The 18,992-nt window shown below is 45.8% G+C and overlaps 1 pseudogene; it reads right to left on the bottom strand.

Annotated features, from left to right (window-relative positions):
* Positions 1-18,992, bottom strand: part of LOC144095475 (3-[(3aS,4S,7aS)-7a-methyl-1,5-dioxo-octahydro-1H-inden-4-yl]propanoyl:CoA ligase-like) — a 58,842-nt pseudogene that overhangs the window by 24,747 nt on the left and 15,103 nt on the right.

The following is an 18,992-nucleotide window of genomic DNA, read 5'->3' as shown; positions in this document are numbered from 1 at the left end:
GTATAAGTCCCATGTTTGAGTGACGAAAACCTGATCTCTCTCTGTGGGCGGAAACAGTTACGAAAAACGATGTCCTTACCAGCGCAGTTTTTTTGCCATGGCATCTAAGGCTTTCGGTGATGAGGATGTAGAGAGATGGCGGTACATCGTTGGCAGAACTGTACGGTGAAAACACAATGCCATCTTTTATCTTGACTCGCAACGCCGGCTACAAAAGAATGAAACACCGCTTGTCGTTTCCTTTTTCATGCCACGTAAGATTTTGGCTTTAAATCCGCTTGATTTTTATATATTCACCACGAAAGTGATTGCTGTTGTTTCAAGGTCCTTGTTTAACATACACGAGAAACGACGAATTTATTTCTTTAGTTGATATTAGATACCCAGTTGGTCTTCAATCATTCCGTTCAAAACAGAATGTTATTATTTAGTACCAGCTCTGAGAAGTTATTTTGTTCAACTACAAATTCGCATACAAAAGAGTCGAAAATTGCAACCATGAATTAGTTTAGTTTGATGTTCAACTATGACAGAAACAGGCACGACATTTTTGTACGACATCCCTATTAAAGCGATTAACGAGAGGAAAGCAGTGCGTACATATTTTATAGTGATTCTAACACTTCTAGTAAATCCAACGTTTCAAAAAACAAGTTCTTCGAAACACTGCCCACTTTACAGAGTCAAATTTGTGCACTGAATTTGTAGCGCTCAATGCCTCTCAGTGGTGTATATTTTCCACAGTTTGCGTGTCTTTTGTCGCTACTAAAAATTGGCAGTGGCTTAGCTCGGCTATGCCAGGATATACATAGCGATAGGTGCGTTTCCATGGCTGAGCTTGTTGTGGTCACTGCATGTTTAGCAATGAGAGACATTAGGTAGAGACATCTTTTATTGATTTTGGTTGACAAAGAGGAAGACTGCACGATGATCTGTGAAGTAGCATGCAGCGGTCACAATTCGGTCGATACAATATTTCGATTTGGTAGAGCCTCTTTAGTATACAAGCTCTATATAGTAGTTCTCCACTGGGTAGTCTGGACGCGAGGTTCCGAAGCTAAATTAAAGTAAAACCTTTCTTTCATGCACTGACCAAGAGAGTCCTGTTTCTTGTTGAAATCACCCAAAGTCACACACAACTGTGAAACTGTGCCGTAGGCTGGTATACACGTGGCAACCACATCAATCGTCAGCTTGACAGATGTTCCCGGTGCCCCGTAGACTCCTCGGATGATAATACCGCTTTCCAGAAGCCGAACACAGCAGGCTTCACCATTATTCACCGCGATCGAAGGGAGATGTCTGAGATCCGTGATACCCTGTTTCACATACACACAGACTCCAGCGTTCTTATTTGGTTCAAGCCAACTGCCACACGACAACCTCAGGATCGGAAGAGTTAATCTTCTCTTGTCTATACCGACGTTTAGCAGCAGCTGCACTCTCCTTCTCTGCGTGCATGTCAAACTTTGTGATACAGACGCCAGCTACATCCCCACATTTTATACGCAATGCTGCGCATGCGAAGCGCAGTTCGGGGCATAGAGCGGCGTGCGGCGAGGCGGGGACGAAGAACGCGGCTCAACAGTGAGGTCTCTCTGGTTACCAAGGTATCGGCGCATGCATGCGCACAACAGCTCATTCGCGTGACGTCACGCTCTGCTCTGACGGTGCAGCGGGCGCGCAGGCGCGGCGACGTCGAAGCGCGCGCCGCACTTTGCTCCTCTTCGGTTGCCATTGTAACGGCGCATGCGCACTACTTTCCTCTGCCATGCGCCGCGAAATGCTCGACTGGTAGCCCAGTGTATCTCTCGCTACAAAATGATCTTGCACGACGGCTAGATATAGTGTAGCTTTTCATGGTGTCTGTCAGTGCCAACACACCGTAACTGTCATTTCTTCACTTGGAGGTAACCGTCGTGACAATCGACGAGCAAATTAGCTGGCAATGGAGGTCTTGGTTGGGCTCATTGCTCACGAAAGGAAACTGAGAAACTCGGCCGCAACCACATCAACACAGCTGCTTGGTGGTCATTAGAGAACAGAATCACCGCCGCTCTCCGCCGTGCTCAGTTTAAAGCTGACAATGAACTTTAGAGATACGGCGCGCAAAGCAACTATCACAACCTCGAACAACGTAGAATCAGTTGCGGATGGCTGCAACCATTCCGGATAAATCTAGTCGCATCTCGGACCGCAAACAACGTGGTAAATCTGTGTTCTGCTGGCTTTGAAGATAAACAAAAAAAAACATTGCAGTGGTTCCCGCCACTACGTCATTTGCAGGAGTGTGACTCTGAAGTCAGTTTTAATGAGCCGCGTTAGGTAATCGCCTTTGAGCGCAGATCTCCATTCTTATTTGCAATGCAAAGGATGATTGATATACCCTATTGTGTCATTTTCTGCTCATTGGTCACCTCTACTGGACAAGGACCTCACTGCCAGTAAAAAGAAAATAATGTGCCGAAAAAGCGAAATCTGGTTCAATCCATGTGTCTCTTTGCAATGATCCGCACCTTTAAAAACTATGGGCTCATTTCCTCTAATCGCTGAAGCACAGTATAAGCCATCCGACCTAAAGATACCAAGGTATTTCTTAGAAGAGGTGATATTGTCAGTTGCCGGTTCCTGCACTGCAACATCAAAATTTGCTCGGAAGAAACATTCACTAACACGCCCTGAAACCCACCAACAGATATCAATTAATGCTAATATTTGAAGTGCGTTTCTACGCCAAACTGCCATCAAGCCATCACGAAAGCAGATTTTGTCAAGTTTTCAAAAACTTGTCTGTTAAAGTTTTTGCTCCGGCTAGTTAGCTCATGTTGAACTATTATAAACAGCGCACAAGAAGAAGTGGACGACGATAAGGAACACTTATAGATAAGACGGGGCTGACCACCAAGATATAATTTATAATAGCTCAAAATTTTGAATGTTTTCATCTAAATGGTTTTACCTTCAAACGACGCTTCACAAATACACAACTTGCGCAAGCAACGAAATAACACATGATTGTTTGCACTGCACAGTTCCGCCTATAGGCCGTGTTGCCAGACCGAAATTCCTGCCAGGTGTGCGTCCTTTACCTTTATACTAGTGGCTGAGTCTCCAGTCGTGCTGTCTGTGGTCGATGCTTCGCAGTGAACGACATGAGTCTCTTTGAGCTGCTGCAACCCTTGCAGATGTGATTGAATAAGAGCTTCCATTAAAAAGCAGCCGATGAGCGACGACGCGACGAAGAGTTCTGAAACATAAAGCGAGGATAAATCTTAAGATTAGAATATTTTTCAACCTAATCTGCACGCGGAAAGTGCAAGCGCTCCCTTTGCAGCAGAAAGACCCAATGAGAGGTATAGTCATAAAAGCCGAAAAAAATATGCAATTGCTTTGTTTTCGGCTGCTATTGCTGCAGACAGCACGCAGTCCCGGCCATTCTTCGCCGCGAAAGGGAAACTTCGCACCCAGAAACTCAGTCGTAAGTGCTACCTGCGTGTGAAGCCGGAGGTAGACCACAGCAGGAGTTCGACAGGCAGGAGCCTCATTTCATGTATCGATTTGATATTCGGCGCATGCTCGAGCTATAGAAACACGCACCGGAAGTTTGGCACAGAAAACTGAATCGAGTGCGCGCACCTGCTCGTACTAACGAGGACGAGCCGGAAATCGAACGGAATACAAATGCCACACTGCTTTGTAACTGGAGCAACGAAAACGCCTTTGCATTTTGCACAGTAAAAATAAAAGCTGTCGAGCGCATAGAAAGCAGCCGCGAAAGATTTATTTTTTCTGCCGCATCTACGGAAAATGAAATACTGCTACCACACGGTCGGTCCTATGCATGGCAACCACGTAAACTATGTTTCATGATAGTGACGGATGATTTTTGATAGTTTAAAAATGTTCATGTTCAACTTACACACAAATTAAAACAAACTAATCTAACGTACCTGCTTCGTTTCTTTCTCCGTTCATTATGTTTACGGCAGCGAGAATAATGTTCTCATGGACAACAAGAGGCTGCTTTATATATTGCCTAGTGACGGGTCTGCATCTGAGCGTTGGTGCCTAGAATGTAAGAATAAACAAACGCTCGTCCCCTCTATTTGAGCATTATGGAGCGTGAAGCTAAAATTCACGGTTCTGCAAACTAACACTATTTAATAGCTGATCTTTTCCTACACCCAAACCGCGCCATAAGGGAAGGGATAAAGGAGGAAGTGAAAGGAGGAAGTGGAAGAAGAAAGGAAAGAAGAGGTGCCGTAGTGAAGGTCTCTGGAATAATTTCGGCCACCTGCAGATTTTTAACGTGCACTGACATCGCACAGCACAAGGGCGCCTTTGCGTTTCGCCTTCATCGAAACGCGGCCACCCCAGTAGGGTTCGAACCCGGGCTCTTCGGCTCAGTAGACGAGCGCCCTAACCACTCAGCCACCGCGGCGGGTAAAAGGAGGAAATTGAAAATTGGTTGTTGGGGAAACAAAATCGCGCAGTATCTGTCTGATATTTCGGCGGACACCTCAGCCTCACCGTAAGGGAAAGAATAAAGGAGGAAGTGAAAAAAGAAAGGGAGAAAGATGTGTCGTAGTGGAGGTCTTTGGAGTAATTTCGACCACTGGGGATCTTTAACGTGCACTGACATCACGCAGCACACGAGCACCTTTGCGTTTCGCCTCCATCGAAACGCGGCCCCCGCTGTCGGGTTCGAACTTGGGCACTCCGGCTCATAGACGAGCGCCTTAATCACTGAATCTCCGCACCGGATCGATCTGATTGGTTACTCGAATTTGTTTTGCCGCTTGCAGATTCATTGTGCGAAGGCTTGCCATACGGACTGTCAAGCTGGTGGCATCACTCCCATTTAGACAGCCTATTTGGATCGTAGACTTTCAGTTGCGCAGATTCATTGTGCGAAGGCTTGCCATACGGACTGTCAAGCTGGTGGCATCACTCCCATATAGGCAGCCTATTTGGATCGTAGACTTTCAGTTTTTTTCATCACGCCAACCAGATGGCCCAGTTGGTTTCCTGGGTTTCAGCCGAGCAATCCAAAAATTGCAGGAGGCGTTATAATGCGCCAAACACAAGTTTAGAATTTTTATTAAAGCTAAGCATTTTACACCTAGAGTTTGTTTCAAACACTGGTTTCTTTGAGAAATTTAAAAATACATAAAAAATCATCCAGTGCTCGATCACCTAAAAGCGACATTGGGTCTAAAGGTGGGCGTTTGTTGTAAAATGTTCTGAAATATTGCTTTCTTAGTTTTTCTAGTTTCATTGATGAAATTAAAATGTGGTTTACTGCGAGTTCAGCGCCACACCTTTCACAGAGAGGTTTGTTGTTGTTTTTTGTCACTAGGAAGTTGTATCTGAGGTTTGTGTCCAGTGCGTAGCCGACATAAAATGGCTTCGGTAAAGTGTTTTTGATGCCTACATGATTGTCGTTCTCCTAAAATAGGCTTTACAGAAAGCAGTCTGTTGTTTACGTGCCCTTCCCATGCTCCCAGCTACTTATTTCTGAGTTTACTGTGCATTAACTTAAAACAATCTCTGCGCGGTGTCCTCACTTGTTTTATTTGACCATTCCTGGCTTGTGCAACGCATGCACCTGTTTTCTCATTACCCCCAGTTGCAGCGTGTCTAGGACCCAGCCTAACTTAATGTTCGGTTTTTGTTTTGTGGTTTTAACTATGTTATATATATTGTATCCTATTATGGGTTCAACAGCATTTCTGCAGTGCAGTGCTGCGTACATGCTCAGGGAGTCACCGTAGACAATGCTGCTTTTGATATTCTCATTTATTATTTGCTCTACAGCCAGAGACAACATAACACTTGGCAGTAAAAATTGATGCGCATTGCGGAAGCCGTATAATTTTTCAGGTTTTCTTTGAAAACTGCACTTCCAAAAATACTTTATATTTTTTGCGCCAACAGCATAAAATTCGGTGTAGGTGTCGTTTTTCTTGCAGTACAAATATTTCTTGTAGTATCTGCCCATGTTGCCTTTGAATTTTGTGAAAATATGTCAGTGTGGTGTCACTTACTGAAAGGAGGCTGTACAATGGTGGCAGATATTCTTATCTTTGTGCAAAAATAAAGCGGAAGCATTAAATGGTTATTGCGCGTCAGCAAAGTGTCCGCAAATTTTGTCCGCGCGATTATGTCATTCTGCAGAGATAAATGTGCGAAAGTTTGATTGCGCTAGGTACTGCTTGAGTAGAACTTGAAATTGGAAAAGTTTATTGATCAATTGTACTGAGTTAATTAAATTGAATAAATAAAAATAAATGCTCTGTTTGAAGCAGTTTTTGTCTGAACGCCGATGAAAAAGATATAAATGAAAGAGCAGGCTTGGTTAGTATAAAAAATAAAAATGCATCAAATTTAAATAAAAATAAAAATGAACAAATAAAAACTTGAAAAATAAAATGAATAAAATTGAAATAAAACAAAATTTGAAATATAAAAATAAAAGCTTGAAAACAAACAATGGAGGGACAAGTAGGAAAGGAAAAGGCTTTCGCAATTCCGCTCTCATGCAGACTTTAGTGCAATCCTGTAATTTTTCAGTGCCGTAAAAAGTATGAACAAACTAGCCCACACTACAATCCTCTTACCAGTGCTAACTCTTAGCATTTATCTTCAATGCGCTGTATTAGTGGCCTCATAAAATGTGGTTTGCTGTTGAGTAAACATTTCTAGAGACACTTGGTTGTTAAGGGATGGCAGATACGTTTCGGGCCAGAAAGAATTATTAGGACACATGCGCAATTGCGATTCAACGAGACTGCCAATAAGTTGGCCCGTCCCGAGGTTTGATTTGCTGGGCTCAGAACAGTCACGATCTAGGATTCTCGAGGGAGCGGGTGCACACCTTTGCAGTGCTCACGCAAATACCCCGTTTGGTCTATCGGACTTACCCCCTCCCCACCCCTCTCTTACGCACTCCCAACAGATCCTCTTCAGACGCCTCCAGACCCGCTCTCTGTCATCCCCTCAGCTTTTATCCCACTATTGCGGCACATCCCCTGCATACTCCCTATGCGGTGACCCTCACGCCACACTCTCCCATATCTTTTTCGGCTGCCCTGCTAACCCTCCCCCGCGGGGACAGCACGCCATCTCGAGCTGGGAGGACTGGGAGGTACTGCTCATGTCTGTAGACCGGACATCGCAACTTGCTGCTGTGACTCGGGCTGCCGACGTCATGTCCCGGCATGACCTACTTGATGCAGTGCGGGACCGTGCAGTGGCCCAGGGACCCAGCCGTGTCTAAAACTCGCTTGTAGAAATTAGGTTTCTCTGTCTGCCTGTCTTCAATCCTATAGAGCAGGCTCAGTAGATTCAACGTAAAGGCCGGCTACCGGTGATGTTCTGTATGCTCCAGATGATAGGCGCACACAAGATAATGAACAGGGTCTAATCGTTTTAGATAGGATGTCCTAGCTGAACAAAACATTACGCACCCGTATCCAGATTCCAGCCCACCAGAGAAGAACGGATTTGTAAACGATATGCTCTATCGGACCTCCACCGTTTTCGTGACAGCACATTTAAGACATTGAGGACTTCAGAAGCTTCCTTTTAATGATGTGAATGTGTGGTATAAATGTCAAAAGTGACGCCTTGTCAGATGTCACGCCTAAAAATGCGTGTTCTTGTTCTTGTCGTTTGGTTCAGGTACAGATTTGGATCCACCTGTAAGCCTCGTCGCAGTGAGAACAGAACAGCTACTGTTTTTTAAGGAGAAAACGAATTAATTTCGCTCTGCTCAAGCACACAGTTTATTTAGTATGATTTGTGCTTGTCCCTCACAGGTAGATATTCTGGAGGAAGTCCATGCTATCTGGAGGTCATCTATATAAACCAAATACCTTATTGAGTTGAATATTACCAAAGCCAATGAATTGATTTTTACTATGTCGTACTTAGAATACACACCTAGGGTACGCCGTTCTCTTGGGTGAAAGTCATGGAGAAAGTTGCTCATAAGCGGACTCGGAATATCCGATTAACCAGCAAGTCGGTCAAGAAGTTCAGCATTATGCCGCGGATACCTAGCTCTGCTAGGTCATGGAGGATGCCGAACTTAAACGTGGTATCATATGCCTTCTCGAAGTCGAAGATCCCGAAACAGTGCTGCTTGTGGATAAACGCCTCCCAGGGGAGTGTTTTCTAGGCGTGCAGGATGAGCGGTGGTTGAACATGTTTAAATACATATCAATGTATGTCTAAAACTTGCCAGATTCAAGTACGAAGGCAGTCTAATGTTTACTACACTTTCTAAAGATTTAGGAATGCAGCTGGTGAGGGCCACAGATCGTTAACTGTTACGACATGGTAGTGGTATTCCGGGTTTCAGAAAGATACTATCACCGCTTTTTTCCACTCCAAGTATTTTACCAGATATTATTAGAGAATTTCAACAGTGCCGCTATGGCATCTTCAGAGAGAAGGGCAAGCATAGTGCAATACACTTTGTGTGGACCTGGTGCTTTTTTACCAGAACATACCACGTGATTAAATTCCTGCAGTAAGATAGGCTGGTTGTACTCATGCATGCCTGCTCTAGATAGAAGTTTTTGTTTTTGAGGTATTTTTTGTGTTTCTGGATTGGGTTCGTGTAGTTGGACGACCTTGAGACTTAGCAAAATGCTCGCTCAATATATTGGCCTTTTCTTCTAAAGGTGTTTGTGTGCCGGGTTTTCTCAACAGCGGAAATGTGAAAGGAGTTTTTCTCTGCATTTCTTCGAATGTACCGCGCTCTTAAAGGTAACCAAGTGCTCTGCAGTAGGATACCGACAGAGAGCGTCCCAGGTTTAGTTTTTCTGTTTTTTTTTTTGTCGGCGTGCATTCTGGGGTCCTCCATACATCGTTTCCTTTGTACGAGCCCTGTTCGCGGTCAAGTAAGTGCTGCGGCCTATATTTGCACTCAGTAAACTGTTCATTAACTTCTTCTATTCGGAAGACTTCATAAAAAATTTTTTCCAGAGTGGCACGTACTTGTGAAAACTACCAGTCGGCGAGGTGTATTTTCCAGCGCCGTGGTCATGTGGGGACGACTGGAGTAGACGATGAGAGCCTAATGACAGTAGGCAGGTGATCACTTCCCAGGGGGTCATTTAAAACATCCTATTTAAAATCGTTAAAAAGACATGGTGATGCAGAAGGTAGATCAAAGAGTCGCATTTCTGGCTGAGCTTAGGCACAAATATGTGGCTTTTCCCGTGGCCCCTACAGTCACATCGTTCGCTTCTCCAAAAGTGGGAGTGAGCAGTAAAATCGCCAACTACGAGATATGACTCCGGCAGTGCATCGATCAGGCCTTCTAAATCTTGGATTGTTAATGTGATATGTGAACGAGGATATACAGAACATATTTTTATGGTTTTCCAGCTGGCGACGCTTACCGCAACTGCCTCAAGTTTTGTCTTAAGTATGATTTCTTGAGCAGGGACGCCACTTTGAATGGCATTTCCGGCGCCCCCCGAGGGTATATTTGCCTGTTCGTTATCGCGTCGAAAAGTTTTATAATGTTTCAAGATACTTGCATCTTGTAAATTGCTCTCCTGAAAGCAAACAAAGCTAGATGCAACATTACCCTAAAGTATGTGTTATGTCCCTGTAATTTCTCAGCAATAGGTGGCTTTTCCCGTGGCCCTTACAGTCACAGCGCTCGCCACCCCAAAAGGGGAAGTGAGCCTGGCAGTTTATGCTTGTGTTTTAGATTGGAATGAAACGGGGGGAATTTACTTTTTTGGACCCGTTATCAGGGCTCTGCATTTTTTTCGCTCGAGAGAGCAGTTCTGCCGCTTCAAAGTGGGCGGCATAGGAGTTACATCCACCACCTCTTGAGAGGTGCTGGAGGTCCACGAATCCGCGGGCGTGTGAGATTCAAGCCTTCCGCTGCGGGGGAAGTGCTGCGGGGTGCCGACCCCTGGGCCGGCACTCTCTGCTTTGCAGATAGCAGAGCAGCTTTCGCTGTCCCTGTCTAGGATGTGGATGGCCCTGACATTGGCTCAAGGTGAAGGTGGCCTGGCCGATGTCGAAGTGCTGTGTGGTGCACCGCCTCTGCGCACCATATCAGCAAAGTTTCTTTTTGCGTTGAAGGTAAAAGTGTTCTTCGCGTGAAAGAGACGTCTTGCTTCTTTGAAAGTAATATTTTTTGTATGCATTGTAACTATCTCTTTCTCGTTCTTCCCTGAGGGAGACGACCTTGAGTATACGGGGTGATTACTTTCGAAATTTCCTCGGCGAAGTGCTGTTTCTTCACAGTTCTCGGAAGCATGGTCTTTTGAGGCGCATTTAGCGCAAAGTTTTTAGCCACGGCAGCTCTCTGACCATGACTATACCTCAGATAATTGAAACGTCATCGTAGAATTAAGATGTATTCGCGGACTTTAATTTCAAGTACCCTATTTCTTTGTACTCTGGGAGTGTGCTGAAGTTGACCGTCAGGAACATATGTTCTGTTGATATTTGTTTGTCATCTTTCCTTACATTTATATGGTGTAAATTTATCACATCTTGCTCCTTTAGACCTTCCGGCGTCTCTTTCTCTCAGTGAGGTGGATTAAACCTGTTTGAGAAATCACACCACAGACGGTGTTCAGGGATCGCTGTGTAATGATCGATGCAGTGTTGTCCCCAATGAACACTTGGTTAGAAAAATAAAGTTTGGAGTATTGGACGATGTCTTTGATGTCTAGTAATACGTCACCACTGGGCATTTTTGACAGTTTGTAGCCTGGACAGGGCGCATCAGTTAAATATATTGTGACTATAGGAACGGGGACATAGTTCTTGCAGTTTTTTTCTGTTTCCTCACTATAAAAGACGTGATATCTTGGAAATGATTCTTTCATTTTTCTGACGCAGTAGGCACTGATATCACCGGTCCGCAACCTTGTCAGAGTGTGATGATTATGAATGGGAAGTAGGGCGATAAAATATGATATAGTGTTCGGCCACGGTGCTAGCCGCCCACTACGGAGGCCAACGAGGGGATGAGATAGAAACTTGCAAGTCCCGGCCACGCCAGCAGTACACCTCAAATATAACTAAGTATGACGCAACTCAGAGCAGTTCGTCACACAAGGTTAACCCTCGTCACCAGAAAAAATGAAGAATCAAAAAGTGAGTAGGATACAGGAGAGTTCTGAGAAAGGGACAGTAAAGTGAAAGTTGGAGAGGCAGAGAGGAAAAGACAATTGCCGATTTTTCCCGGTCGGGTCAGGCTGGATGTGCCGTCTGCAGGAAGCTGGTGCCAAAGTGGTTCGTTGCCTCCACCGAGCGGCGTTAAAGGTTCAAGTACTCGGCATCGGTTCAACCACCATGATCCCCTTTTATCCCGGACACGGCGATTCCATGCACGGCTAAGCGCCGGCGCTCGGGTCCGTGGTGCTGCACTACTCACCATCCCCCTGCGGGGATGTTTCTGAGGATGCTCAGGAACCCGTGGTGTCGCCACTCACCAACGTCTACATGTCGCAGATGCTCCTGCGAGGTCCATTGAGATACACGTCTGCTTCAATCGCAACACAGTAAAATAAGCCTACATTTGTGCCGAATCCGATCACACTCACAGATATTAGCCCACAACCGTGTCCATACCCGGTATTTTATGCGTTGGCCCGTACTAGTTGCAGTATGATCGATGCACATGTATTTTCTAGGTTGTAAAATCGTCCAAGAGGTACAAAAATATGTCCAACAAGAATAATTCTTAAAAAATTATTTTTAAGTGTTTCGCCGTAGACAGCTCTCGACATTAGACACCAGAATGCTTTTGTCAAGTGAGATTTGGTTTTGTATTTAGTACGTATAATGAACAATGGGCCGCCCCCAGGACCATGGTTTTACGCTCAACGCTCACTGTATTGTTTGCATGCCTCGGTCGGTCTTGCCCGAAATCAATATTCACAAACACGTCGACCGTTCGTATATAATGGTCGGTGATGCGAATTTTTGCCTCAAAGAACAAAGCTTCTTAGGCCGCGTGGGCATATATGGTGAAAAGCGCGAACGCGTGGGGGACCGCGCCTTGGTTGCGAGTACATAGCTGCAGCATTGCAGACGTATCACTCGTCGTAATACTCCGTGTCACGCACGATGCCATATTAGGTGCCTAATTTTTTTTCAACGTGAATGCATGGCCACACTGGACCGCGGGGCAGAGCAGTTATTCTCCGCTGCAGTTTGCTCCCTACTGTTGTGGACGACTCACCCAGCCGCAGTAATGGTGTGTCTGTCAAGCAAGATGTGCTCATACTAATCATGGCAGCACTGCTCGTTCCTGTTCCCCCTCTTGCTTGTTGACCCAAGTGTGCCCAACACTGCGAAATAAAATTTGCTCGTGCCACGGGTCATTGTTGCCTCATTAAAACCTGTTTTAATCACATCGCGGCTTAAACTCGCTCGAGTTACTGCTTAACACACTCTCCCGTCAGTGTCTCATCGCAAGCACCCCAATCAAGCCACTGACTTCTACGTCAGTATGAACCATATGGCGAGAAATTCAGTAAAGGGGCAAACTGGGCTAGTCATCGCTTGTCCCCTTATTTCTATCTGTGTTTGCTTGTGCGCTGCCGTTCCATTAAGATGAAGAATAATTCGCTTCCGTTGTCCGACGACTCGCATTACACTGCCCTTGCCCACACAATAAACATGAACCTCTCGAAAGGATGCTCATACGGGCATAAAAAGGCTTGTCCTCTAGCGCATTGCCTTTTCGCAGCGACGGAGATGTGGACACGTCTGCATACACCGCCATCTCGGCACGCACAGCAGTCACTTCCCAACCCGTACCCACGGGCCATCCCTTGAATGCACCTGCCGAAACCAGCGACTGCCGCCGCCGCGCATCACGGCCGAAGCGCGCGAAACTGCCGTCCAAACAGACCGAGAAGCTGTTTGAAGGAGTCCACTAATCCACAAACCATGGCTTTGAGGTGCATGTGAATTAGAGAGGGGCGCACCAAACGGTCGTTCACGAGACCAAGTAGCACAGCAGGACGAGCGATGCACGTTAGAGAGTAGAGGGCAGACAGATGTGCGGGAAGGAAGCCGAGCGGAAGGCGCTCGTCGTGGCTGCCGCCGAGTTAACCCGTTCACACTTGTCCAAAAATCCGGCGAGCGAAGCGGATTCGGCCGCTTTTGACGACGAGCGAGGCGGAAAGCGGCGCGGCGATGGCGTCGGGCTGGACCCGAATTTTCCGCGGCCTTTCTGAGCGCGTTCACTGGTCATAAATCGGACGCCGGTACATCGCTTCGTCTCACCTCACCTATAAGCAAAAGTATAAGTGATAAATTTGCTTTATTTTTATTTTGAGTGACGATTCTGGCGCTACTAGGCCTACGAGGAGCGCCGGTTTTGTTGACAGTACTAGTTCCCGTCCGGACAAGCAGATGGCGCCACTAGGCTGGGCGTTTCGTTGCGAGTCTGCATACGCTGAACTAAAATTGGGAATGTGCTTGCGTACGCAAGCGTGCATACGGTTATGGTACACAGACAGCATCGATTTATTCTCTTTTCTAACCATATCTGTATACGCCGTGAGCGCTGACGTGTTGGCCGGGAAATGTGTGGAAAAAGCGAGAAATAGCAGCGGCGCGGCGGTTCCGCCTCGCCCGGGCGTCAACAGATGAGAACAGGTCCTAGTTTTTCCGGCAAGCGAATGCGATTCGCTCGCCGGATTATTGTTCAAGTGTGAATGCGCCCTTAGCTAGCAGCGCGGTAGCAAAGAAATGGGCCGCCGAAGACGGCGCTGTGAGCATGGCCGCGCTGGACCATTTCAAAGGACGGTCACCCGAAAAAACGGTTCAGCGGAGCTGAAGCTGCACAGAAAACGGTGGTGTCCCAACAGAACGGGTGCCATGGCTGGCGCGAGCAGGAAATTAGGCGAGCAGGCCAAGATGGCTGATTGTCACGAAATTGTAACGCGTCACCGAGTGCCAGACGGAACGCTGTCGCGTGCAGGTTCGAACAAGACAACAGAAAGATCAGACGAAACAAAACGAAGCTGCATTTATAATTTAAAGGAAAAAAGCCAATTAGAAACGAAAACACAAAGAAAAACACACAAAACTGCAGGTTGAAGGAAAATATTGACGAGATATTGAGCGTCCCAGGTGAAGTGCGGATGCCTTGCAGACAGGACGGTCGCGAGTGAATGAACTGCGACGCGCCGCTGGTGTTGCGTCGAAGGCAGCAGCGGAAGGGAGCCAGGTGGTTGTAGGAACAGAGAGGACCACAAAAAAAACAAAGTATAAGACTGGGCGAGTTGGTATGTACTCATACTGAAAAACAGCGCACACAATACAGGGACGAAGAAAAGAAACAACACGAGCGCTGACTTACAACTGATCTTTATTGAGCAACAGGTGCACAATATATAGGAAGGAAGGGAGTAGCAGATGCAATCAGAAGCAGTCAAAGTCAGGTGTAAATGGCCATGAAAGCGATAAAAACGTAACAGGGTGGTAAGGATAAAACAAGATGAAATAATAAAAGAGAGTTAGTAACGGTGACCAAGCACTATGGTTAACTACGTAGCGAATAATGTCATAGGGTGTAATGAGCCATAAACAAGGAAAAATTAATAACCAAAAGTCGATGAAATCTAACAAGTGTTTGGCAAAAGAAGGTGACAAGGTTATGCTGACAACTGCACTACCTTAAAGGTCTAAAAAGATAACATGGTTCAATTAGGCATGCGCGAATAAATTTAACAAATTTTCTAGACGGCAAGTTCACTCTCATTCACCAGTTTTTGTCATGTTACCTGCACATTGACACGCTTGCATAAAGAAATAACAAGCACATGTTCTCACATTTTTATCTTTTTCTTCTTCCTTTTTTCGAAAGGAACGACATTTCTTTGTCTGATAAGATTATAGACGGCGCACTGACACAGGTATGTTTATTATATTTTATGTTGAAGGCGTCAATCACTTCCCTGGTTAGTTCATCAGCGTGGCGTCCTATGACATTGCATTGTTTGAATTCTGGCTGACATGCACTGCAGTTTTCTACGTGGACTGCTATATATCCTTTTTCCTCTTTTCCGACATCTTTGTCATGTTCACGTAACTGGTCATTTATGCATCTACCTGTCTGGCCAATGTATTTGTCACCGCATGTTAAGGGGGTTTAATAAATCACTTCCTTGTATCATGGAACGATCTGTTCTTGATGTTTTGTCCTGCATGTTCTTGCTCTCTTGGAAGAAGGGTAAACACGATTGCAGATATTATCCACTTTTTCGGGTGCTGAAAACACCACCTTTACTTTTCCATGATTCATAATCTTTTTGAGATTATGGAACAGAGCGTGGCAGTGTGGAATGACTGCGACATTTTTTTCTTTCGATCTTTATTCTCCCTAGCTTCGATTTGCCTGCCTTTTCTCTTCATCTGCTTTTGAAGCTTCTGGGAGACGGAAATTAAAAGGTGATTGAGGCAGCCTGCTTCTGATAACCTATTGCATTGTTTTTCAAAGCTGGACAACATGCGGTGGGGAAATGATTTTTTGAGTGCATTAGACATACAAAGACTAGCAATAGCTCTCTTCACTAATTTGGAATGAGCTGAATGGTACGGAATCACCGGTTTCTTATTACATGGTTCATAGGTCCAACAAATGTGGTGGCCTTCGAATTCCAGCTTGATGTCTAGAAATCTGATAGTCCTATCGTCAGGCACCTCGTGTGTTAAGACTAGAGGCGACATGGACGAAGTAAAAGTATTCATAATATTCTGTAAGGCCGAGTGTAATGGCTGCATGTGACTATTTATGACCACGAGATAAACATTGACGTATCGAAACGTCCGTACCACTGACGAGCTGGGAAGGGTGGAAGCCAAGGTCCTGTCTGTGGAAGCCAGAAAAATGTCACTTAGTGTAGGTGCAATACAGGAGCCTATGGGTATTCCGGATTTTTGGAGGCAAATATGCCCATTCCATGTACAAAAAATTGAGGAGAGGTACATAGATAACAACCCGAGAAAGCCTTCTACTGATATACCGAAAGCGTTCCGAAAAGCGATAGAACCATGGTGATCAATGCACTCTTCTACTGCCTTGAGCAATTTCCCTTTTGGTATAGAATAATAAAGATCTTTAATGTCAATAGAAAAGGCAATATTACCTTCCCCTTTGTGACCTTTAAGGCTTAAACTCTATAACTTCATAGGAGCTTTTTATCAGAAAGGGATCATCTATTTGCAGGATTGCTAGATGTGCTTTCAGGAACATGGAAACTGACTTTTGCCATGTACCATTTTCGGACGTTATTACACGAAGAGGGCATTCAACTTCGTGAGTTTCTGCAGAGAAGAACATCGTCAAGGTGTTGTTTTCACTGCCATCAATACGTTTTAAGAGACCATTTAAGTTCTGCTTAGAGCATATCTGTCTTGCTTCTTTCTTTGCTGAGGTTAATGATTTTTCATTCATTTGAAAGAACGCCGAGTTAATGGCTTCGAGTGCTTTCGTTGCAAAGATGGCTTTTGAGAACACAGCGAAACCCCTTCTTTGTCTGCTACCAGCACGCGTAGGGATTTTTCGTTTAGACACGATGCAGTTCGACTAACAGGAATGTTGCAGTTTGACGGCTCATAACGAATTACAGCGTCTATGCCTTCTGATATACATCTTTGTTTATCACATTCCTCTTCTAGACGGGAAGCATGATGAACCATTGCCACTAGTTCCGGGGGCGTTTTCTTTGGTGGAACAGCGAAATTAGGTCCCAGTTCGAGCACACGGCGCACATCATGCGGAAGGGAAACCCCACCTGTACAGTAGACGGCGCTCGCTGTCGTGCCTCTTTTCTTCGCTAGTAAGGCTCGCAGGTGAGCCAAACCTGTTGCCAGATGAAGTCGGTGCATCTGTCAGCTACGGTTAGATGTTCTCTGAAGACCTGCTTGCTTCTGGTGGGGCCACATGTAACTAGACGCTGAAGGAGCAAAGCGTACCGATGAAGACGGCCCAACTCCTGCCACTCGGATCTCATGATTTATGATTTCATCTTGTTTTATCCCTACCACCCTTTTACGTTTTTATCGCTTTTATGGCCCGCTTTTTACACCTGACGTTGACTGCTTCTGATTGCATCTGCTACTCCCTTCCTTCCTATATATTGTGCCCATGTTGCTCAATAAAGATCAGTTGCAAGTCAGTGCTCGGGTTGTCGTTTCTTTTCTTCGTCCCTGTATTGTGTGCGCTGTTTTTCAATATCAGTATCACAAGAAAACGCCGGTGGACTCCCTTCAGAAGCCCCGAGAACTTGGAAGCAGCAGGAGAAGCCTAGTTAGTACCCCTCGACGGCGTCTCTAAACGCCTTAGGCTTAATGCAGGCGATCCAAGGGAGCCTTTTGGCAGCACAGACCCTCAATCCATCGGCTCAATCCCTCCAAGCTTGAAAGGGACGCAGGAAGCTTGCGTAAGTGATCCAAGGAAGATCCAGGGCGTCACGGACCCAACGTCCGACAGCTCCCACCTCCACGCTTGAATGACACAACCTCCGATGCGCTCTCTCCCTTCACACCACGGTTTTCTGACAACGTTACCAGGCAATCTTGTAAACTGGTTATCTGACACGTCAACTCTCCGCTCCTCGTGCTCGCCAAGCTCTTCGTCGTCGTCGCCTCGCAAACACCATTCGCACGTGCACACTCGCAACGCTGGACTGGAATGTGTAACGCTCCGCTGTCGATGCACCGCTGTCAACGCACCACAATCAAAAATCCCTCGATGAATTGTTGTGCACCTCACACTGATACGGCGGTCTGTCCGCTGGCTGGATGACGACGGGCCCTTGGGGAGAGATACCAGTCTCTATGCTGTGAGCCGCGCGACGGGTCGAACAAGATTCTACCTTGCGGCACCACTGTTGCAAACATGCTTCCGAAATACACACAGGCCTTTTTACCTTTTAGCAAATCGCGCTGTCAGCGGATTTCAAGAAGCTACATTGCCCCCAGCTTTGGAAGCATTGCGTGTAGAGTGGTTGCTATGGAATCTACCAAAACTTGTACCTGCTCGTCATATATTAAGCTTCATACAAGTACGCGACTGTGTCGGTTTGAATATAATCTCTGCACTTAACGCGTTTCACATCGCCACAGCAAAAAGCGCAGTCGAAAACTGTTCAACAAATGGGGCCGGCGCGAGCAGCCATACCGCCATACTGGCCTCCGCCCGCCGCGTGCCGTACAGAACGCGGTTTTTCCTATGTTGTGGCCGCTGTTCCAAAAATTTCGCTTGCACAGCATATTTGAGAGTTCTGTCTTGTTGAAGAGCTTGGTATGAACTGCAGGTGTCATGTTATAAGGTTGATCTGGTTGTTTCAGGCACCACGAGTGTAATTGAGATCAAGACAATTCCGAACTCAAGTCGTAACTCAAGAAATGTAAACTAAAGATATGGCAGGCTTGACAAACCTCATTAATCCCAGCACAAGGCTGAGCAGGTGATTTGCTCTGAGAAAACGAAGCGTCCTGCTTTACAAATCTGGTTCCAGCTATCGCAAACGCGTTCATAGTCAGAAGATGGCAGAAGTAAACTCTGAGCAGGTGGTTCACGAGATCTTCTAGCGATTTTGTGGTACGGGTGGAACGGTGCCGTCAGGCAACGGCCGTCGCAAACAGCATGAACCAAATTGTCAAAACCGTGATGAGCGCTCTAAGCTGTTTGATTAGCCGTACGGGTAATATCGCGCTCCCGGCCTTTCGCACTTAACTGCAAATAATGAGGAACCAACTTGAAATAGAAAAGCCTGACAAGCGGAAAATGTACTGTATAATCACCCACGAAGACAAGCTTAGGCGAAATTTACTCCGTTTCAAAAGGAAATAAAGCCAGGTGATGCAGTGTTTCTACCTTGCCAGATGCCGCAAAAAAATGACAGCTTATTGCAAATACGTATTGATATGCAAGGAGGTCATAATTAACCCTGCGAGTAATTTAGCACATGTCCTTTTCAAAT

This window comes from Amblyomma americanum, chromosome 6 (assembly GCF_052857255.1).
Source record: "Amblyomma americanum isolate KBUSLIRL-KWMA chromosome 6, ASM5285725v1, whole genome shotgun sequence".
NCBI lineage: Eukaryota > Metazoa > Arthropoda > Arachnida > Ixodida > Ixodidae > Amblyomma > Amblyomma americanum.
The sequence above is the reverse complement of the archived record's forward strand: the minus strand, read 5'-3'. Positions and strand labels throughout refer to the sequence as shown.